This window comes from Bombina bombina, chromosome 9 (assembly GCF_027579735.1).
Source record: "Bombina bombina isolate aBomBom1 chromosome 9, aBomBom1.pri, whole genome shotgun sequence".
Taxonomy (NCBI): Eukaryota; Metazoa; Chordata; class Amphibia; order Anura; family Bombinatoridae; genus Bombina; species Bombina bombina.
In genome coordinates this window covers 189,247,336-189,271,632 of record NC_069507.1, presented here as the reverse complement: position 1 = coordinate 189,271,632, position 24,297 = coordinate 189,247,336, and the positions used below count along the sequence as shown (strand labels likewise).

The following is a 24,297-nucleotide window of genomic DNA, read 5'->3' as shown; positions in this document are numbered from 1 at the left end:
CATCCACCCCTAAAATATAGTTTGGTGATATATAACTACATTTTAGGGGTGGATGATGGTGGCCAGCGGGGGGGGGGGAGTTGAAGGCACCCATGGGTATCTTGAGGACTAGGGTGCTAAGGCCTAATTTAAAGACGCCAGTGGCTTACTAGCTATAGTATTTTACTCTAAAAATAATGCTTTTACCAATGCCTGCAAAAGGTTGTAATGTGCACTGCTTTGTGATTGGTTGGCAAGTGTGGTAACTCATTTATATCTGCATCTAATTGGCAGAGGAAGAAATCATGTAAACATAATCAAGAGTCTTTTCAAAGAGTTTGTCCCTAAACCAATGAATATTTTGTTTACAAAGGGCTGTGAAACCCAAACTTTTTCTTTCACGATTCAGATGGAGCATGCAATTTTAAAAAAACGTTCTAATTTACTTTTGTTATCAACTTTTCTTTTGTTCTTTTGGTATCTTTTGTTGAAAAACAGGAACATAAGCTCAGGAGTGTGCATGTGTCTAGAGCACTATATGGCAGCAGTTTTGCAAGAATTTTAAAGGGACAGTCAAGTTAAAAAAAAAAACTTTCATGATTCAGATAGAGCATGTAATTTTAAACAACTTTACAATTTACTTTTATCACCAATTTTGCTTTGTTCTCTTGGTATTCTTAGTTGAAAGCTAAACCTAGGAAGGCTCATATGATAATTTCTAAGCCCTTGAAGGCCGCCTCTTATCACATGCTTTTTTATTTGCTTTTCACAACAGGGGAGAGCTAGTTCATGTGAGCCATATAGATTACATTGTGATCATGCCTGTGGCTTGTGGCAGACACTGCACTAATTGGCTAAAATGAAAATCAATAGATAATAAATAAAATGTCATGTGATCAGGGGGCAAGTTAATCATAGAGGTAAAAAGTGTATTGGTTATGCAAAACTGGCGAATGGGTAATAAAGGGATTATCTATATTTTAAAACAACAACAATTCTTGTTTACTCTGAATGTATAGCAGGCTGTGAAGCATAAGGGGGTTTGCATTCTATCGTCCCTTTAGCTTATCTTTCTGTCCGTATTATATAATCTTGGCGGGGAAATCTAACAGAGAACCCGCGCTTTGTATTTGTGTTGCGCTGTTCGTGTCAGCAGTCACATGACACACAATCCGCCTTCTTCTTCCTACCAGTCGCCTCTGTATAGGGATACAGCGTTTTTCAAACAACAGTTTTTTTCAAGGCAGGTGATGTTAAGCGGAGTGGCGACATCCTTTTCTTCCTAAAAGGCTGCTTGTTTGTCAGTTACATGCTGCACAGCTTATGTTACCTTATATTGAAGCGCTGCTCTTTCGTAAGAGCAGCTGGAGCATACGGGTGAAAAGTTGGATTATAAATTAGACTCTGTGATGTCATCCTGTGGCTAGTTCATTAGCCTATATTAATCCTATATGGTAGTGTTGCTCTATCTAAGAAGGAGAGCAGTCGTAGCCTTGGAGTTAGTTCATTGTCATGGCTGTATGTCTGTCTAAGCGTTATTGTTTTTTATACAACCCTGCTTTGAGCAGATCTTGTGTTAACGCTGTAGCAATTCAGATGTTTTCATCTCTACATATCCCTATGTTTAATAAAGTCCCAGTTATAAAGAAATTATTAAAAGTTTTTTTTGCACTAACTAATTCTATGAGCCAACGTTTCTTAGTACGATGCTGTTCATCTCAGCTTTCTCCTTATAAGTCCCTAGCCTTTAAGGGTGTCACATGCAGTGCTCTGCAGTTCCTCTCTATCTCCTGAAGGAGTTTATTTGCTTACAGAAATAGTTGCACAGGTATCTTCAGTGGTATCTGTGGCTTTATCTGTTTTTTCTTTACTAAAAGGAACATACAAGAGGAAAATTTCAAACTCAGATAGTAAGGTTTCTGTTCCACCGGTTAATATTCAGGTTGCCTTCTCTTATAAGACTGATGGGGAGCATACGCCGGTAGCCTTTGAGGGTAAAACCTCAGATTCTGTCAGAATAATTCCTTCATCTGATGCTGAAGTGATATCCTTCAGATGTGTGCTTGCGCGCCTCGTGTACTGTTAAAAGAGGTTTTAGCTACTTGGACGACATCGATACCCCTCTTGTTGTCAACCCTTGGAAGTTTTGTAACTTTATCTTTTCTATGATGTTCCTTCCTATGAGGAAGTGTTGCTAGACGTGACTCCATTATTATGCAAGGTGCCTTAAGTAGAAGGGAGCTTTGCTACTATGGCTCGGAGAACTTTGATCCCTATGGAGAATGCTGTTCCTTTAATGATTAATGGATAAGAAGCTGGAGGTTTATATGTTCATTTAGAGCAATGCTTAGTCTTATTAGTCTTGCTGTGCATTTTTTAAATGCGTTTTGGGGCCTCTCTGCCCTGTGAGTGGTAACCAGTTCCTGTAAGGGAACAGGGTCTGGGATGTTCCCGAAAAAGAGGGAATTTTTTGTCCTTTGGTAGACCTAAAGTGTCTCATCAAGTTGTCTCAGGGTACAGTCCTTTACATGGGAACCTGTGGTTCTTTTCTTCCTTCAATCTAGGAGGATCAATTCATGGTGACCGTAGACCTGGAGGACGTGTATTTTCAAGTCCCTGAGTTTTTTTGCCTGTCAAAGTTTTTCAGTTTGTTGCTCTTTTCTTTGGCCTTGCCACGGATCCCAAAGTTTTTTTTTTAGCAGTGATCAGGTGTCAGGGAATTGCTATGGTGCCCTTCCTGGACAACGTATGGATTCAGGTGCTATATTTTCAACATGCTCTTTCATTCTGAAATTTTGTTGTCTTTTCTTCATTGATGGGGAGTGAATCTGAAAATGTGTTCCTTTGTTCCAGCCACAGGTTTAGTTTTCTAAGTGTACATTTTAGTTTCCCTATCTTTGAATTTTTTTTTGCCAGAGATCGGAAAATCAAGGATTCCTGCCTCTTTTTGCACTTTTCTGTTTGCCCTTCAGTGGCTCAATGTATGGAGGTAATTGCTCTGATGGTTGCTTCATGGGCTATCATCCCTTTGCTCGATTCTATCTGAGAGTCTCAAAGATACAAAAGAGAAACATTTGTTCAGATAGTGGAGATAGGTCACTTTAAAGGGACCTTTGAACCACTGTTTAAGAATTATATTTCCTATCAGATCACAAGAACCCCTGTAGGGAGAGAGACTAGAAGTCTGAACCAAGGAACAACATTTCAGGAAAGGTAACCATTCACACTTCAGTGCAAATTAGTACACACTGAGTTTTAATACTCAAAGCTCAGGCTTACGTCTTTATGGAAGGTATGTGGAAGATGTGAAATTTTAAAATTTAGATAAATTTTCTATATAGTTTTTTATATAAGTTAATATGCCAAGATTGTATTAATAATATATATGAATCCAGGGGATACATCACATGTTGCACAATACAGGTGGCCCTCAGTTTACGCCGGTTCAATTTGCGCCGTTTCAGAATAACAACCTTTTTTTCAGTCATGTGACTGCTATTGAAAAGCTTTAGAAAGCAATGCACTAATTAAAAAAGCCAGTAGGTGGAGCTGTCCGCTTGTTTTGCAGCAAAGTTATGCAACTTAACAGGTCTGAAATTGATCTGTGTACGTAGAACAGACATTAGCGATCGAGCAGCCACTTCCCTATTATCTTCCTGTCCAGCAGCTTGAGGTGAGGGTGTCTAACTGCCTATTAATCACTGCAGATTAAAATGCATAGAATAGGTGCAGACCCAATATTATCTAACATGCTAACAATGCAGAGAACTGATTGCAGAAAAATGCAAGTAAAAAAACGTTTTTGTTCATTAAACTTAGTTTGATGTTGATGCAGTCTGTTGTGTGATTATTTAATTAGGTGCTGTTAGCAAATGTTTTTGTTCATTAAACTTAGTTTGATGATGATACAATCTATATTATTAGGTTTATAATGCTGTTTAGCATTTAAAGTCTTCATTTCAAAGCTTTAAAAATAATGTATTAGGTGTTACTTATGTCAATTTTGAGAGGGGCCTGGAACCTAATTCCCTCACTTCCCATTGACTTACATTATAAACTGGGTTTCAATTTACAACAGTAGTCAATAATAATAAAAACATAATTTATGCTTACCTGATAAATTCCTTTCTCCTGTAGTGTGGTCAGTCCACGGGTCATCATTACTTCTGGGATATTAACTCCTCCCCAACAGGAAGTGCAAGAGGATCACCAAAGCAGAGCTGCTATATAGCTCCTCCCCTCTACGTCACACCCAGTCATTCGACCGAGAACCAACGAGAAAGGAGAAACTAAAAGGGTGCAGTGGTGACTGGAGTATAAATTAAAATTTTAGACCTGCCATAAAAAACAGGGCGGGCCGTGGACTGACCACACTACAGGAGAAAGGAATTTATCAGGTAAGCATAAATTATGTTTTCTCCTGTTAAGTGTGGTCAGTCCACGGGTCATCATTACTTCTGGGATACCAATACCAAAGCTAAAGTACACGGATGACGGGAGGGACAGGCAGGATCTTTATACGGAAGGAACCACTGCCTGAAGAACCTTTCTCCCAAAAACAGCCTCCGAAGAAGCAAAAGTGTCAAATTTGTAAAATTTGGAAAAAGTATGAAGAGAAGACCAAGTTGCAGCCTTGCAAATCTGTTCAACAGAGGCCTCATTCTTAAAGGCCCAAGTGGAAGCCACAGCTCTAGTAGAATGAGCTGTAATTCTTTCAGGAGGCTGCTGTCCAGCAGTCTCATAAGCTAAACGTATTATGCTACGAAGCCAAAAAGAGATAGAGGTAGCAGAAGCTTTTTGACCTCTCCTCTGTCCAGAATAAACAACAAACAGGGAAGAAGTTTGTCGAAAATCTTTAGTTGCCTGTAAATAAAATTTCAGGGCACGGACTACATCTAGATTGTGCAGAAGTCGTTCCTTCTTTGAAGAAGGATTAGGACACAATGATGGAACAACAATCTCTTGATTGATATTCCTGTTAGTGACCACCTTAGGTAAGAACCCAGGTTTAGTACGCAGAACTACCTTGTCTGAATGAAAAATCAGATAAGGAGAATCACAATGTAAGGCCGATAACTCAGAGACTCTTCGAGCCGAGGAAATAGCCATTAAAAACAGAACTTTCCAAGATAACAATTTGATATCAATGGAATGAAGGGGTTCAAACGGAACACCCTGTAAAACGTTAAGAACTAAATTTAAACTCCATGGTGGAGCAACAGTTTTAAACACAGGCTTAATCCTGGCCAAAGCCTGACAAAAAGCCTGAACGTCTGGGACTTCTGACAGACGTTTGTGTAAAAGAATGGACAGAGCTGAGATCTGTCCCTTTAAGGAACTAGCAGATAAACCCTTTTCTAAACCTTCTTGTAGAAAAGACAATATCCTAGGAATCCTAACTTTACTCCATGAGTAACTCTTGGATTCGCACCAATGTAAGTATTTACGCCATATTTTATGGTAAATCTTTCTGGTAACAGGTTTCCTAGCCTGTATCAAGGTATCAATTACTGACTCCGAAAATCCACGCTTTGATAAAATCAAGCGTTCAATTTCCAAGCAGTCAGCTTCAGAGAAATTAGATTTTGATGTTTGAAAGGACCCTGAATCAGAAGGTCCTGTCTCAGCGGCAGAGACCAAGGTGGACAGGATAACATGCCCACTAGATCTGCATACCAGGTCCTGCGTGGCCACGCAGGCGCTATTAGAACCACCGATGCTCTCTCCTGTTTGATCCTGGCAATCGATCGAGGAAGCATCGGGAAGGGTGGAAACACATAAGCCATCCCGAAGGTCCAAGGTGCTGTCAAAGCATCTACCAGAACCGCTCCCGGGTCCCTGGACCTGGACCCGTAACAAGGAAGCTTGGCGTTCTTGCGAGACGCCATGAGATCTATCTCTGGTTTGCCCCAATGTCGAAGTATTTGGGCAAAGACCTCCGAATGAAGTTCCCACTCCCCCGGATGAAAAGTCTGACGGCTTAGGAAATCCGCCTCCCAGTTCTCCACGCCCGGAATGTGGATCGCTGACAGGTGGCAAGAGTGAGACTCTGCCCAGCGAATTATCTTTGATACTTCCTTCATCGCTAGGGAGCTTCTTGTCCCTCCTTGATGGTTGATGTAAGCTACAGTCGTGATGTTGTCCGACTGAAACCTGATGAACCTCCGAGTTGTTAACTGAGGCCAAGCCAGAAGGGCATTGAGAACTGCTCTCAATTCCAGAATGTTTATTGGAAGGAGACTCTCCTCTTGAGTCCATGATCCCTGAGCCTTCAGGGAATTCCAGACAGCGCCCCAACCTAGAAGGCTGGCGTCTGTTGTTACAATCGTCCAGTCTGGCCTGCTGAAGGGCATCCCCCTGGACAGATGTGGCCGAGAAAGCCACCATAGAAGAGAATTTCTGGTCTCTTGATCCAGATTCAGAGTAGGGGACAAATCTGAGTAATCCCCATTCCACTGACTTAGCATGCACAATTGCAGCGGTCTGAGATGCAGGCGTGCAAAGGGTACATTGCCGCTACCATTAAGCCGATTACCTCCATGCATTGAGCCACTGACGGGTGTTGAATGGAATGAAGGACACGGCAAGCATTTTGAATCTTTGTTAACCTGTCTTCTGTCAGGTAAATCTTCATTTCTACAGAATCTATAAGAGTCCCCAAGAAGGGAACTCTTGTGAGTGGAAAAAGAGAACTCTTCTCTTCGTTCACCTTCCACCCATGCGACCTTAGAAATGCCAGTACTAACTCTGTATGAGACTTGGCAGTTTGAAAGCTTGACGCTTGTATCAGAATGTCGTCTAGGTACGGAGCCACCGAAATTCCTCGTGGTCTTAGTACCGCTAGAAGAGAGCCCAGAACCTTTGTGAAGATTCTTGGAGCCGTAGCCAATCCGAATGGAAGAGCTACAAACTGGTAATGCCTGTCTAGGAAGGCAAACCTTAGATACCGGTAATGATCTTTGTGAATCGGTATGTGAAGGTAGGCATCCTTTAAATCCACTGTGGTCATGTACTGACCCTTTTGGATCATGGGTAAGATTGTCCGAATAGTTTCCATTTTGAACGATGGAACTCTTAGGAATTTGTTTAGGATCTTTAAATCCAAGATTGGTCTGAAGGTTCCTTCTTTCTTGGGAACCACAAACAGATTTGAGTAAAACCCCAGTCCGTGCTCCGACCGCGGAACCGGATGGATCACTCCCATTAGTAAAAGATCTTGTACACAGCGTAAAAACGCCTCTTTCTTTATTTGGTTTGTTGACAACCTTGAAAGATGAAATCTCCCTTTTGGGGGAGAGGATTTGAAGTCCAGAAGATATCCCTGAGATATGATCTCTAACGCCCAGGGATCCTGGACATCTCTTGCCCAAGCCTGGGCGAAGAGAGAAAGTCTGCCCCCCACTAGACCCGTTCCCGGATCGGGGGCCCTCAATTCATGCTGTCTTAGGGGCAGCAGCAGGTTTTCTGGCCTGCTTGCCCTTATTCCAGGACTGGTTAGGCTTCCAGCCTTGTCTGTAGCGAGCAACAGCTCCTTCCTGTTTTGGTGCAGAGGAGGTTGATGCTGCTCCTGCCTTGAAGTTACGAAAGGCACGAAAATTAGACTGTCTAGCCCTAGGTTTGGCTCTGTCTTGAGGCAGGGCATGACCTTTACCTCCTGTAATGTCAGCAATAATTTCTTTCAAACCGGGCCCGAATAAGGTCTGCCCCTTGAAAGGTATGTTAAGTAATTTAGATTTAGAAGTAACATCAGCTGACCAGGATTTTAGCCACAGTGCTCTACGTGCCTGAATGGCGAATCCGGAATTCTTAGCCGTAAGTTTAGTTAAATGTACTACGGCATCTGAAATAAATGAATTGGCTAGCTTAATGGTTTTAAGCTTATTTGAAATCTCATCTATAGTTACTGAGTCGAGAGTCTCTTCCAGAGACTCGGACCAAAATGCGGCCGCAGCCGTGACAGACGCAATACATGCAAGGGGTTGCAATATAAAACCTTGTTGAACAAACATTTTCTTAAGGTAACCCTCTAACTTTTTATCCATTGGATCTGAAAAAGCACAGCTATCCTCTACCGGGATAGTGGTACGCTTAGCCAGAGTAGAAACCGCTCCCTCCACCTTAGGGACCGTCTGCCATAAGTCCCGTGTGGTGGCGTCTATTGGAAACATTTTTCTAAATACAGGAGGGGGGGAAAAGGGAACACCAGGCCTATCCCACTCCTTAGTAATTATCTCTGTAAGCCTCCTAGGTATAGGAAATACGTCAGTACTCGCCGGTACCGCATAGTATCTATCCAGCCTACATAATTTCTCTGGGATTGCAACTGTGTTACAATCATTCAGAGCTGCTAATACCTCCCCTAGCAGTACACGGAGGTTTTCTAGTTTAAACTTAAAATTTGAAATATCTGAATCCACTCTATTTGGATCAGAACCGTCACCTGCATAATGAAGCTCTCCGTCCTCATGTTCTGCAAGTTGTGACGCAGTATCTGACATGGCCCTATTAATATCAGCGCACTCTGTTCTCACCCCAGAGTGATCTCGCTTACCTCTAAGTTCTGGTAATTTAGACAAAACTTCAGTCATAACATTAGCCATGTCCTGTAATGTGATTTGTAATGGCCGCCCTGAAGTACTCGGCGTTACAATATCACGCACCTCCCGAGCGGGAGATGCAGGTACTGACACGTGAGGCAAGTTAGTCGGCATAACTTTCCCCTCGCTGTTTGGTGAATGTTGTTCAATTTGTACAGATTGACTTTTATTTAAAGTAGCATCAATGCAATTAGTACATAAATTTCTATTGGGCTCCACCTTGGCTTTAGCACATATTTCTGATGCGTAGTAAAAGCGCCAAAATAGGCCCCTCCCCCTCACACACAACAGTGAGGGAAGATCAGTAAACTGACTAAACTTAAAATAAACGATAGCCAAGTGGAAAAACAGTGCCCAAAAACAATTTTTCACCCAGTACCTCAGATAAATAAACGATTTAACATGCCAGCAAAAACGTTTAACATCAAATAAAATGAAGTGTCATTAGAAAGCCTGCTGCTAGTCGTTCCCACTGCAAGTTAGGCTAAAAGTTTCATGCATACAGTATAATCCCAGTGAAGTGCCATTCCCCAGAATACTGAAGTGTAAATATACATATATGACAGCCTGATACCAGTTGCTACTACTGCATTTAAGGCTGAACTTACATTAAATCGGTATTGGCAGTATTTTCTCAGTCAATTCCATTCCTCAGAAAATAATATACTGCTACATACCTCTTTGCAGGTTAACCTGCCCGCTGTCCCCTGATCTGAAGTTTACCTCACTCCTCAGAATGGCCGAGAACAGCAAGATGATTTTAACTACGCCGGCTAAAATCATACAAAAACTTAGGTAGATTCTTCTTCAAATTCTACCTGAGAAGGAACAACACACTCCGGTGCTGTTTTAAAATAACAAACTTTTGATTGAAGATATAAAAAACTAAGTATAATCACCACAGTCCTCTCACACATCCTATCTATTAGTTGGGTGCAAGAGAATGACTGGGTGTGACGTAGAGGGGAGGAGCTATATAGCAGCTCTGCTTGGGTGATCCTCTTGCACTTCCTGTTGGGGAGGAGTTAATATCCCAGAAGTAATGATGACCCGTGGACTGACCACACTTAACAGGAGAAATCAAATATACATCTATAATGATATTAGTTCCAACAGAATTCTACTTGCAGGTATGTATGGAATATAAAGAGAACTGTAAAAATAGAATATAATACTACTGGTATTACTGGTGAAAGGATACTATTTCAATTTCATGAAGTATTTATTAATTTAATACTGAAATATTAATTAATATCATACTGAAATTATGAATTATACTACTAAGTCCCTAATAGAAATATGACTCTTAAGTACATATCTTAAAGGGACACTAAACCCAAAAATCTTCTATCATGATTCAGGTAGAGAATACAATTTTAAACCACATTCTAATTTACTTCTATTAATTAATTTGCTTAATTCTTTAGATATCCTTTTTTTGAAGAAATAGCAATGCACATGGGTGAGCCAATCACATGAGGCATTTATGTGCAGCCACCAATCAGCAGCTACTGAGCCTATATAGATATGCTTTTTAGCAAAGAATATCATGAGAATGAAGCAAATTAGATAATAGAAGTAAATTAGAAAGTTGTTTAAAATTACATGTTCTTGCTATATAATGAAAGAAAAAATTTGGGTTTCATGGCCCTTTAAGACATTTTCAATAGGAAGTATATATTATGGGGCCTATCTATCAAGCTCCGAATGGAGCTTGATGGCCCGTGTTTCTGGCTCACCAGAAACAGCAGTTATGAAGCAGCGGTCACAAAGACCGCTGTTCCATAACCTATCCGCCTGCTCTGAGCAGGCGGACAGACATTGCCGGAAATCAACCCGATCGAGTACGATCCAGTTGATTGACACCCCCTGCTGGCAGCCGATTGGCCGCGAGTCTGCAGGGGGCGGCGTTGCACCAGCAGCTCTTGTGAGCTGCTGGTGCAATGCTGAATACGGAGAGCACTGCTCTCCGTATTCAGCGAGGTCTGGCGGACCTGATCCGCACTGTCGGATCAGTGACAAAATCATAGTAAATATATTTATGTAATAATAAAGCAAGACCTAATGAATCTTGGTCATTTATTTTGGTAAAGTTTAGTAATAATGACTTTGCAAGCCTATAGCACACAGTGGCTATAGGTCCTTTGGATCCCATTTTATGCAGGCAGAACAATTATCAAAACACTGTAATAATTATAAACATGTTGTTTGCAGCCTGGCAACAATGTCAGAAGTCACATTCTGTTACTTTTAGTGCTGCTGTTCATATTAGATGGGGATAATACAGATGTAACAAGAAATATTGCTTTAGTCAAGCACATGCTATAACCCATAACTATCACAAGATTACAATATAATCATAGACTGATAAGGTATAAGATTTAAAGATAAAAGGTGTGTGAAAGAAAACTTCCTTAAACAATGTTTTGACCAATTCACATACAATTATTAAAGGGCATTTGCTCTATGTTAAAGGACCATAAAATACAGTATAATGCATAATCATCATATGCATGATAAAAAGACAACGCAACAGCATTTAGAACTTCAAATGAGAAGTAGATTTATTTTCTAACTAATTTTAAAGTTATGTCTATTTCCACTCCTCCTGTTATCATGTGACAGCCATCAGCCAACCAGAAATGCATATATGTATTTTCTGTGAATTCTTGCACATGCTCAGTAGGGGTTCAGTAGGAGCTGGTGACTCAAAAATGTTCAAATATAAAAAGACTGTGTACATTTGGTTAATGGAAGTAAATTGGAAAGTTGTTTAAGAATAGCATGCTCTATCTGAATCATGAGAGTTTAATTTTTACTTAAGTGACCCTTTAAGGCATTTTATTATTGCACAATTTATTTTAATGATTGCTAGTGGTCAATAGTTAACTTTTCACAGAGACACTAAACAGGTACAATAATTCATCTAAAAAAATATTATGTCAGAGTGAGGATGCTGAGTGAATGGAATATCAGGAAGGAAATAGGAGGTTATAGCCTTTCCTGTCAGCATAGTTGCTGCTACAAAGTGTGAAGACAAACCCTTTTTTTATATTTTGGAATATATCTATGCTAAATCCATTCACAGGTTAGTGCAAAACCATGTGATCCTTATGTGTACATATTTTACATTTCCATATGTTTTTTTTTCTCAAATGTATGGTCTAAAAAGAGCTTTTGCTGATGACAGAATTCATGTTTACATGGCTATAGCATGCATAATTATCCCATAAATTAATTTAGAAGAAACTAAATTTAGATCTATCCAAAAAAATTTGACAAAATATATGTTAGACATTTGGGTCAACATGAGATTCTAAAAAATGTATGAACATTTATTTTGTTGCATCAGATTGGAATACTTTGCGCTTGACTCACATTGGAGTGCTGAGTGTATGTACCAGTCCTCTAACTAAAATTGCCCATCCATTACAGATTAGTTCTACCAGGATAGTCACAAACAAAGAGGTTCTCAGGTTTGTTGTCCATGTGACAATGTTAAGACATAAAGATCATAGCACTAATGAGATTGTATAGAATCGCACAGCCATCATGTTCAGTATAATATGTTGATAATATGACGGCATCAATGATATCTCCACCCTTTACTAATTCCCTCACCAAACAACACTCTGTCAAGATGTTCATCTGTTCTAAAAGAAGACGGTAATACAGGCACCATGAATAAATGCAATTTAAAAAGTCCAGAGTTTATTGATAGTACAGCAGCAAAACCATATCCAATACCAAGCACACGAGATCTGACGCATTTCTTGTGCCCTAAGCACATTTCTTCAGAGATCATCATCTCTTCTGAAAGCATGATAATTATGAAGCTTACGCTGCTACAATACTGAAACTTCATTTTCTAATAGATATTATTTTCTAATATGTTAAATCAAGTTGCCTATTTTATATTTCTCAAGAATTGTTGGAGCTTGAGATTTTTTTTTATTTCCATGCAATGTTTTGGCTCAGGATCTGCACTTACACTAGAAGTTGATCCACTATGTGGTGACATTTTAAAGCCTTCACAGCTGTATGGGTTGGATTGAGACGAACATAATGATTTTTCTAATTTTGGTGTGGATAACTTGGTGTTCTGTTAATTGGGGATTTTTCTGCTGAGCAGACAAGTAGCTACCTCTTTTTAATGTAACAGTAGACTTGTCGTGACGGGACAGCCCAGGACTTTTTGAGCCTGATTAGTTTTTGTGTACATGAAAAAAAGAATTAATAACACTGCATTGACTATCATACAGAACAAATCATATTGTGCATAACAATTCTTTTCAGATTCACAAGCTAAGAAGACATCATAATCTCCAAACACATGGAACCGATTTTCCATTTAGTGTGTATAATGTCTTGACAGTACCTAAACACCTTTGTAGCATTTCTGAATGCAGGGCTGGGAATCAGCAAATTATTACCCATGGGTCCAGATATGCTTCTGATATTCTGCCCTCTCCACCCATCTGGGGTTGTTGGAGTCAAAATCTACCTGCTCTGCAACAAAAGCAGTCAAAACTGGTTGAGGATTGTTGAAGCCAATAGCTCATAACTCCCAACATACATTGTTACCATGACATACTAAATGTTCCTTACTGCAATAAAAAGGTGCAATTTCCCATGCATGACAATAAATGGTTGTAGAAAGCTCACAGTATCTGAACTATGCACATTCTCACAGAAATAGTCGAAACTCAGATACAAAACTGACTCGTATTATTATTATCATCATCAGGTATTTGTAGAGCGCCAACAGGTTCCACAGCGCTCGTACTTAGAATGACACAATTAATCACACTCTATGGCTACAAACTAGTTAGGGTTGTGTTGTAGTAACAGCTAGAAATAGGTATAACCTTAAAAAGTCCAGACACAAGATGAAAACATAAATCGATCAACCTTATGCTAATATGAAGTTGTAGCACAAACTGTAAAATGATTTCAGAAACGTCATCAAAATGTTGTATTCAAATGAATTTATTTATTTTTATATTTAAAGACTGGGCTTTCTAGTGAAGTCCACAATGGTCACAAGTTAAGTAGTTTTTCTGGGACATTTCAGTGAATACATTTTAAAGTAATTTAACAGTTCTTTAGAGATGAAAAATGTCTGTTTAAAGGCAGAGAACAGAGAGGGCATTACATTTGTATTCCCAAGTCATGAGAAGACTGATAAGTCCACCATATTAGAGGTCTATGCAAACATATATATCATATGATTAAAGAAGAAGAAATGCTCCTACTTTTCCTCTCTTCTCCCAATCTTTTTCCAACTCTCTACAGTTCCTCTACTTATTTTCAGCTTAACTTCCTTTATTACTCTACACTTTTATACTTGTGTTTCAGAAATATACTTAACTATGTCATTGTTAGAACATATGGACTTCATGAATAGATCTCAATACAGCCGATTGGCACTAAATATTACACCATCCATTAGGACTACCATCATATGGACTCTATAAACAACAGTGAGAAGCTATATTACCTTATTGGACATTAATTAATTATTGATTTAATGTGGCACCAGAATATTCTCTTCATCTACACGAATATGTATAACTTTATTAAATGCTTATTCTTGTATTGCCATGTTGTTAAATAAAAAAATAAAAAAGAAAAGAAGAGGAAACCCTTAATGTGGTTAGTTGCTCTAAATCAGTTAAATCAGGGTTTTCAAAGTCTGAGGTAGTGGGCCTTTCCTCTGACAAAACTTGCAAGACAGCATAATACCTACCCCCCAATAGAGGTTACTTTATTTTTTTTATCGTTAACAAAAAATTGTAATACTTATTTTTAGTTTTAATTTGGGGAATTTACATCTGATCTAGGGTTCACACACAGTTCTTAAGAGCTAAATCTGCTCAACCAAAAGAGTTTTTACTTCACATTTTAATTTGTACTTTGTTATAAACACAAATTACTCATCAAGAAAACAAACAACGCAGTCGCTTTCTTCCTCCTACAACCGCCCTTTGCCTTATTCCACAACTACATGGAAAGCGTCATTGTTGGCTCGAGGGTTCCATAAAGTAATGCAGTGTAACAGCTCCCGCACATACCCTTATATTCTCTAGCGCCTCTACTCTATATCATCTCTTTTTATTGGTACATGAGAAGGAAAACAAATGTAAGTTGTGATGCTGTAGTGTTATTGCTAGTACCCAATACACATTGCTGTGTGGCCTGCTAAAGAAACTAATGTAATATACCGTGGCAAATTGCAAATATGTATTTTTTTAATATTAGATACATTTAATTTATAGCACTGCTAGTAAAGATGGGCAAATGTTTTTAAAACATTCGAAAAATACAACTAATTTTAACACATTTGTTTGTTTCGAATGTTTGTACAACATTCTAACATTCGTTTAATGTAATAGTATTTCCAATGCTATCTTTAAATGTAATAATTGATTTACATTTTTCAAAAAAATTGTATCAATATATTTGTATCTATTATGTATCATTTTACTAAATTCCCTAACACATGAACTATCGACCTTCTGAAAAGAAATTGTTAAATCGAATGTTTCATTTAATATTTCAAATGTGGATTTTCAATCTAATTCTGAACATTCTAAAACAAAAGGCGGAATATTACCAGAGAACTGCACAAAAATAGAGTAGTGTGTAACATAAGAGATGGGGTACAGGAGCTATTCTGGGGGCCGTTAACTCTGCAACTAGTAGCGTGTCTGTGGGCTGTAACTGTACAATTTAACATATATATATTCATAAAGAGATCCAGATGTAAGGATAATAGTAAGAGAGCGAGTGGGGTATATACCTTCCCAAATCACTATACCATATGATCCATTGTTAGTAGGTAACAGTCCACTTTTATCAGGTCTCAATAGATGTAACAAATCGCAGTATAGTGCAAAAAGCGAGGTGTCCCACAAAATGGTATAAACATAAAGCCCACCGGAATATTAGGGATAAATCAGTACACACTGTAAGAACACCATGCTGTCCAGGCAGCATATAAACGGTAAACCTAATGTTAACTCCCTTTTAAACAGTGCACAATCTTGGGGCCAAAACTGAGAAGCCATACCTGTATGCAGTTGTAATATTGTGTGTAAAACACTCACGGTTTGCAGAGTCGTCTGTATGTCATCCGTGTGTCGCTGCAGCTTGCCTTCTCAGCGTCCTCTCCGCTTCACCTCACTAGACACACGCTACTCAGCCCCTAAGCTCTTCCCCCTAACGTCCGTTCAGTAGAAACTCCCCTGTCAGCTCTCATGGGGTGCACAGGAACAGAGTGCAATCTAATGGAGTCCCAGTACTCCACGTAAACAATAATAAATAAGAAAGGCTCCAATAACCCCTTGTCAAAAATGAGTGCTAGTAACTATAGAGGTAAAAGCAAGAAAATTCTTTATTTATTCCAATAAAAACGGCAGGACTCCAAGGGTAAAAAATGGGTGAACAAAGTTTGACCGGTTTCGGTCTCTCAGACCGTAGTCAAACAGTTTATGACATTTGTGTCCCTTTAAGCTAAAATTAGCTATTAATGTTCATTATTATTAAATAGCTTTATGTTAAATTATGCACATAATTTGTGCTTTGGATAAGAGAAAATGTTTATTATAGACACACATACATTATATAGTAGCGCAATAAAAGATTTGTCTGTGAGGCCTAGAAAAGATCCAGCCACACCACACTAAATTTTATGTGTAGGTGGATGGTGGTGGCCAGCGGGGGAAGTGAGGGGCACTCATAGGTGTCTTGGACTCTAAACCAAGGCTCCAGGGCCAAATTTTAAGGTGCCAGGGGCTCCTTGGCACCTGAGTTTGTTGAGCACTGATTTACTTGGCCCCCTTTTAGTGCAGTTTAGTTCTGAAAATTTAGCAATTTCTAATTCTCAAAACATGAAATGCACCCTGCTGATTTCTCAAGGCTAATTGTTGCATATTTGTCCCTAATTGGATTTATTAGATAACAACCTCAAAACAATGCAATGTATACTAACTTTATGATTGTGACTAGCTAATTTATATAGACTGAAGCCCAGATTGGTTCATCCAAATAAAACAAATGCTGGGTGGACTTTGGCTATCAAAATAATTGCAGTAACAATTATGGTAATTTGTTTTTAAAATGGTAAGACATGGCTGATGTTATTCTATAGCAATATAACATAAATGTCCTGTAATTATTACAATGAGTTTACTGTCCCTTTAACAAACAAAAAAAAGTTTGAAAAAAAAATACCTCCCCGAAATCCTAGCACTGTCTTGATTTATTACTTTTACATATGTATTATGGTTGTTAAATATAACAAAAGTATGCAGAGTGCACGTCACTGGCAGATGCAGAGCAAACAGCACTTCTTATGCAATGCATGTAGGATTCAATGCTATATTTTATCACTGTGGGGTCTGCCCCTAGCCCTCTATATCTTGTCTTGGTTAGGGCTTGACAAAAATGGGGAGGGGGTTACAGATAATTGTTAAAGTCCTCATGGTATGATCCAATAAAATGTAGCAGACCTTTACTCCTATATACTGTAGATGCCAAAAAGGGCTGCAATTCTTTCTCTTGCAATGAGCCGATGTTCTCTCTGGAAACAAAGGGGTTAATTTACCCTTCAGGACTGGTGAAAACATTTCCTTTATGGCTCTCTGCAGATCTGCTGGCTTTACTAGAATGGGGTGTAGTAGATTTGTTTTATTGCCTTGAGAGCAAGGTGGAGACATTTATATTACGCAGTTGCTTCAAAACAAATTATTTAGGTGCGGTTTACTGCAGAAATTACTGAAAAAAATATTGCAGTACTCATTCCTTTCATTAGGTTGTAATCGTTAATCTTTAGTTTTAGTCACAAACAAAAAAGTTTTTGTAAATTTAGTAAGAACCCCCCCCCCAAAAAAAAAAAACATAACAGACCACAGTTCTAAAACAAAAGTAGGAGTTTTTCTCATTATTTCAACCATATTCCCACCAGATGCCTCTCACTACAAGAGCTGTTGGGAAATCGGCCAAAATTTATTATTATACATCATCGTCCAACTTGCAAAACATTAGTGCAGTTGGTTTAGGAAAAGACTGTGCATATAACAAGCACACAGATGTGAGCAGAATAGTGAGTCACTAGCAATATAATCACATAACAGAAGGAAGGGGAAGCCCTACAGAGAACACAGATCATTTATGAAGAATATGTTCTGGATTCGAGAAAATAAACTTAATACCATGAATGGTTGTAGACAATTATAAACTGCCAGATATGAAGCAGTGTGAGAGAAAGCACAAAGAACAAGCATTCTCTAGATCCGGTATCCTGTCAGAATAAGCTACCCGTCAGAAAAAAAGATACCCGTGCACTGCACATGCACCAATTGACTTCACCGCATTCCAAAACTGCATCACAAATAAGTTTGCAATGTTGTGACCTCACAGAGCGCATGCAGAATTATAGGATAGCTTTTTCTGATGGAAATTCCTCAAGTTATGCCTCTGTGACCGTTTGCTTACCCGCATGCACAGTCACAGAGGTAGCTTATTCTGACCGATTTTTTCATGTTATAAGATGACTGCGCATGTGACAGGAAGCTTAGAATGGAGGATATTGACCTGCCTCCAGAATCTTTACATTTTTTCCCACTGTTTACTTTTGTAACGCAAACTTGTAGGGGGTTAAACATGTATTTTAACCTGCCAAATTAAAATATCCATCCCAAAGTTCGTATGCACAGTCATCTATTACTTGAAAAAATCCGTCAGCATAAGCTACCTCGCATGTGCAGTCATCATATAACATGAAAAAAAAATCTGTGAGAATAAGCTTCCTCTGTGACTGTACATGCAAAAGAGAAAACAGTCACATAGGCAAAGCTTGAGGAATTTCTACCCTATAACTCTGCATGCACTCTGTGAGGTCAGATGTGAAATACGGTGACGTCAACTACCACGTGCACAGTGCACGGTAATCTTTTTCTGACAGGTAGCTTATTCTGACAGAACACCGGCTTATTTCATAAACGTATAAGGGACACTCGAGTTAATACCAAAAACAGTATGAGGGCTACTAAAATGGTATATGGTCTAAAATATAATATTTCCAAGGAATTAATTAATGATCTTAATATGTATGGCTTAGAGGAGGATAGAGGTGATACGATGCAAACTTTTTATTGTTGTAATAAAAAACAAACAAAAACAATACACTTAGCAGTGGGTTATTGTTGCAGTGGGTTATTGTTGCAGTATGCATTATCCAACATTTTTAAAGGATTTTAATTTCTTTTTAACTTTATTTGTGGAGGATACATGCTTGATGTCATAAGTTTTGTAGAGCAACATGAGCTGGCTTACTATTCAGTGATTGCTAGAGAAACAGGCATAGTTTTTTTGCTCATGCTCAGAAGAGCCAGAATGTAACATAAGTTTCTAAGCATGTCACATACAAAATAATGGTATATAAGTCACCCACAGTACTGATATAATTTAAAACTATAAAACCTCCTTAACCCTTAAAAGGTAAAAATAAATAACTCAAATCTAAAGTATCATATGGAGACAGAAGACTATTAAAACTTATATAAATATAAATACATTTATTACAATAAAAAATTATTTGTGCACAAATCTAGCCCAAAATCAATGGAAAATAAAAAAGAGATAAGATAAAATTCCAGGTAAAGTTCACAATCCACTGGAAATAGAATATCATCATACACAATCTACATAGGAATAATTTGTAGATATGTCAACATCTGATAGACACAGTACCACTTATTCAAGAGACATCACTTTTCAAATAATAGGTTTCAGGTTCTCCTATATATTATGGGAGCCAGGGGAGTTGATTACCCCACCCAAAGAGTTTTGTTCACTATACTTTTATTTGAGATCAACACTATTGCCAGCGCATTCACTTAAAGGGACATAATACTCATATGCTAAATCACTTCAAAGCACATAACTGTAAAAATTTGACAGGAAAATATCACCTGAGAATCTATGTAGAAAAGGAATTTCCTCACCTCATCAGAGTAAGTTCTGTGTAAAAAGTTATCTTTCCGTTACTGTTCAGCTGCAGGTAAAGGAGGAAAAAAAAAGGAAGAAATGAACAGCAGCCAATCAGCATCAGCAGTGCAAAGGAAATTAACTCTTTTACAGTGATCTCATGAGATTTTATAGTAAACTTCCTTAAAATGAACAGGGGAAATAGCATGAGTGTGCATGAGGCATGCTCCCTTGGAAGTCCTGGGACAGTCACACTAGTCCTTTACAATGGGGTGTGAATATTAAGGACATTGTGAAGTAAAATATCTTTCTTTTTTACATAGAGATGTTCAGGTGATATTTTCTAGTCCGCTTTATACAGCTATGCTGCATCACTTTAAAGTATGTCAATATTTGGGTATCATGTCCCTTTAAGAGGCAGCTGGTTTTGAGATGACCTTGACGGAAAGAGAGGCCTTTCTTCTTTTTAAAGAGGTAACTCGCCAAATAATAGTGCTCAGGTGGAATGTTAGGGTTCCTCTTAAAACCCAGGTCACCAACTAAACAAATGATTGCCATCTCCACAGCAAACACCTACATAGAGGAGCATATGATCGCTCATTTGAACAAGGAAAATCCCCTCTTATTTCCCATGCTTATAACCTACATAATAAGGAGAGAAAGTAACCCCATATAAATAAATTGAAGCTTTACCCTTTCAGCGAGTGGGGTTAATAATCTATCTAGTTGGCACAGATACAGACATCCTACTGATATGCTGTACAAGTTTTGTATTTATGAATTTTATTGCAAATCATTGATCACTAGTTGTCTAGTGGTGGTCTTCCTGACCTGTGGTAACAAATATATACAGCAAAATATAAGCTAAAATTGTTGGGTGTGAGGGTAAAGGGTAGTAGATTAACTAAATATATAACTGATGTTACCACAAAAGGTCACTGAAAATCACTGTATATACCAGTTATTGTCAACCACAGTCTTGGGTTAACCACAGTTGTCACACAGATTGAGGGCTAAAGGTAAAAAAATAACCAGTGTATAAACACCCTGTCTTTTTTTATTATTATTAATAAAATTAAAAAAATCTCACTCTCCTTCGGCCGATTCATAATTAGTTATCGGACCACAGCCCTTTTCATAAGATTAAATCTTGCACAGCTTCCTACCTATACTTTTTAAAATATAGAAAATTGAAATAAAAGTCAACTTTATGCTATAAATTAACCCTCATAGTTGCAATACTCTGTATTTTCTCTCTATTATCCTCTTGTCTGTCTGTCTCTTGCTATTTCTACGGCAATTTTAGTTATATTGTTAATGCCTTATGGGTAATTTCCCATGTGAAATATACAACTGCAGGTCTCCAAATATTTTTTTATTCTTTTGAAACTTGAGCAGTGCTTTCTATCCCCCTAGCAAAAGCCCAAATTCTAAGATTCTTCCGATATAGGCAACACGCGGTTTCTTTCTGTATTTCTCTCCCACTCTTCCATGTATTCCCTCTGGTCATTTTCCTCTCTCCACACAAGTTTGTACTCTCTGACCAGCTTAGTTTCCATGAGATTTTAATATAAACATTTGGTTATGTGCAGTAAAATAAATGTGCAATACATTTTCATTATTTATTTAGTCCCGGTTTTTATGTAATTTAGCTCTGAAATTGGCTTTTCTAATTCTCAGAACCGACTTCTCAAGGCTAACCCTGCTGCATATCTTTCCCTAATTGGTTTTAACAGAATAATTAAGAAAAAATATTCCTTTACAAAATCCTACTTCGGTTTTTGTTTTACACACAGTTTACATACTTTAGCATTATGTTAAACAACATAATTAAATCAACAGTTAAATTCATAACTAGATCCAGAAAAGATCCCTAAAAAGAAAAAACACAGATCTAGGAAAATTGCCAAGATAGGTGATTAGATGTTACTGGCACACTGACCACAAAATACAAATTGGCACATAAAGCTATACGCAGTGATAATATACTAGATCTGAATGTACTAATTGAGTTGATGCAAGGAGCATTTTGCTACTAGGTACTGCAAAGGTAACAGAATTTATGTTTACCTGATAAATTACTTTCTCCAACGGTGTGTCCGGTCCACGGCGTCATCCTTACTTGTGGGATATTCTCTTCCCCAACAGGAAATGGCAAAGAGCCCAGCAAAGCTGGTCACATGATCCCTCCTAGGCTCCGCCTTCCCCAGTCATTCGACCGACGTAAAGGAGGAATATTTGCATAGGAGAAACCATATGATACCGTGGTGACTGTAGTTAAATAAAATAAATTATCAGACCTGATTAAAAAACCAGGGCGGGCCGTGGACCGGACACACCGTTGGAGAAAGTAATTTATCAGGTAAACATAAATTCTGTTTTCTCCAACATAGGTGTGTCCGGTCCACGGCGTCATCCTTACTTGTGGGAACCAATACCAAAGCTTTAGGACACGGATGAAGGGAGGGAGCAAATCAGGTCACCTAGATGGAAGGCACCACGGCTTGCAAAACCTTTCTCCCAAAAATAGCCTCAGAAGAAGCAAAAGTATCAAACTTGTAAAATTTAGTAAAAGTGTGCAGTGAAGACCAAGTCGCTGCCTTACATATCTGATCAACAGAAGCCTCGTTCTTGAAGGCCCATGTGGAAGCCACAGCCCTAGTGGAATGAGCTGTGATTCTGTCAGGAGGCTGCCGTCCGGCAGTCTCATAAGCCAATCTGATGATGCTTTTAATCCAAAAAGAGAGAGAGGTAGAAGTTGCTTTTTGACCTCTCCTTTTACCAGAATAAACAACAAACAAGGAAGATGTTTGTCTAAAATCCTTTGTAGCATCTAAATAGAATTTTAGAGCACGAACAACATCCAAATTGTGCAACAGACGTTCCTTCTTTGAAACTGGATTCGGACACAAAGAAGGCACGACTATCTCCTGGTTAATGTTTTTGTTAGAAACAACTTTCGGAAGAAAACCAGGTTTAGTACGTAAAACCACCTTATCTGCATGGAACACCAGATAAGGAGGAGAACACTGCAGAGCAGATAATTCTGAAACTCTTCTAGCAGAAGAAATTGCAACCAAAAACAAAACTTTCCAAGATAATAACTTAATATCAACGGAATGTAAGGGTTCAAACGGAACCCCCTGAAGAACTGAAAGAACTAAATTGAGACTCCAAGGAGGAGTCAAAGGTTTGTAAACAGGCTTGATTCTAACCAGAGCCTGAACAAAGGCTTGAACATCTGGCACAGCTGCCAGCTTTTTGTGAAGTAACACAGACAAGGCAGAAATCTGTCCCTTCAAGGAACTAGCAGATAATCCTTTCTCCAAACCTTCTTGAAGGAAGGATAGAATCTTAGGAATTCTTACCTTGTCCCAAGGGAATCCTTTAGATTCACACCAACAGATATATTTTTTCCATATTTTGTGGTAAATTTTTCTAGTTACAGGCTTTCTGGCCTGAACAAGAGTATCAATGACAGAATCTGAGAACCCTCGCTTTGATAAGATCAAGCGTTCAATCTCCAAGCAGTCAGTTGGAGTGAGACCAGGTTCGGATGTTCGAACGGACCCTGAACAAGAAGGTCTCGTCTCAAAGGTAGCTTCCATGGTGGAGCCGATGACATATTCACCAGGTCTGCATACCAAGTCCTGCGTGGCCACGCAGGAGCTATCAAGATCACCGATGCTCTCTCCTGATTTATCCTGGCTACCAGCCTGGGGATGAGAGGAAACGGCGGGAATACATAAGCTAGTTTGAAGGTCCAAGGTGCTACTAGTGCATCTACTAGAGTCGCCTTGGGATCCCTGGATCTGGACCCGTAGCAAGGAACCTTGAAGTTCTGACGAGAGGCCATCAGATCCATGTCTGGAATGCCCCACAATTGAGTGATTTGGGCAAAGATTTCCGGATGGAGTTCCCACTCCCCCGGATGAAATGTCTGACGACTCAGAAAATCCGCTTCCCAATTTTCCACTCCTGGGATGTGGATTGCAGACAAGTGGCAGGAGTGAGTCTCCGCCCATTGAATGATTTTGGTCACTTCTTCCATCGCCAGGGAACTCCTTGTTCCCCCCTGATGGTTGATGTACGCAACAGTCGTCATGTTGTCTGATTGAAACCGTATGAACTTGGCCTTTGCTAGCTGAGGCCAAGCCTTGAGAGCATTGAGTATCGCTCTCAGTTCCAGAATATTTATCGGTAGAAGAGATTCTTCCCGAGACCAAAGACCCTGAGCTTTCAGGGGTCCCCAGACCGCGCCCCAGCCCACCAGACTGGCGTCGGTCGTGACAATGACCCACTCTGGTCTGCGGAAGCTCATCCCCTGTGACAGGTTGTCCAGGGACAGCCACCAACGGAGTGAATCTCTGGTCCTCTGATTTACTTGTATCGTCGGAGACAAGTCTGTATAGTCCCCATTCCACTGACTGAGCATGCACAGTTGTAATGGTCTTAGATGAATGCGTGCAAAAGGAACTATGTCCATTGCCGCTACCATCAAACCTATTACTTCCATGCACTGCGCTATGGAAGGAAGAGGAACAGAATGAAGTATTTGACAAGAGTTCAGAAGTTTTGATTTTCTGGCCTCTGTCAGAAAAATCCTCATTTCTAAGGAGTCTATTATTGTTCCCAAGAAGGGAACCCTTGTTGACGGAGACAGAGAACTTTTTTGTGCGTTCACTTTCCACCCGTGAGATCTGAGAAAGGCCAGGACAATGTCCGTGTG

The 24,297-nt window shown here is 39.1% G+C and overlaps 1 protein-coding gene across 1 annotated transcript in view; it reads right to left on the bottom strand.

Annotated features, from left to right (window-relative positions):
• Window positions 1-24,297, bottom strand: part of DNMBP (dynamin binding protein) — a 270,386-nt gene that overhangs the window by 172,904 nt on the left and 73,185 nt on the right. The window lies entirely within an intron of this gene.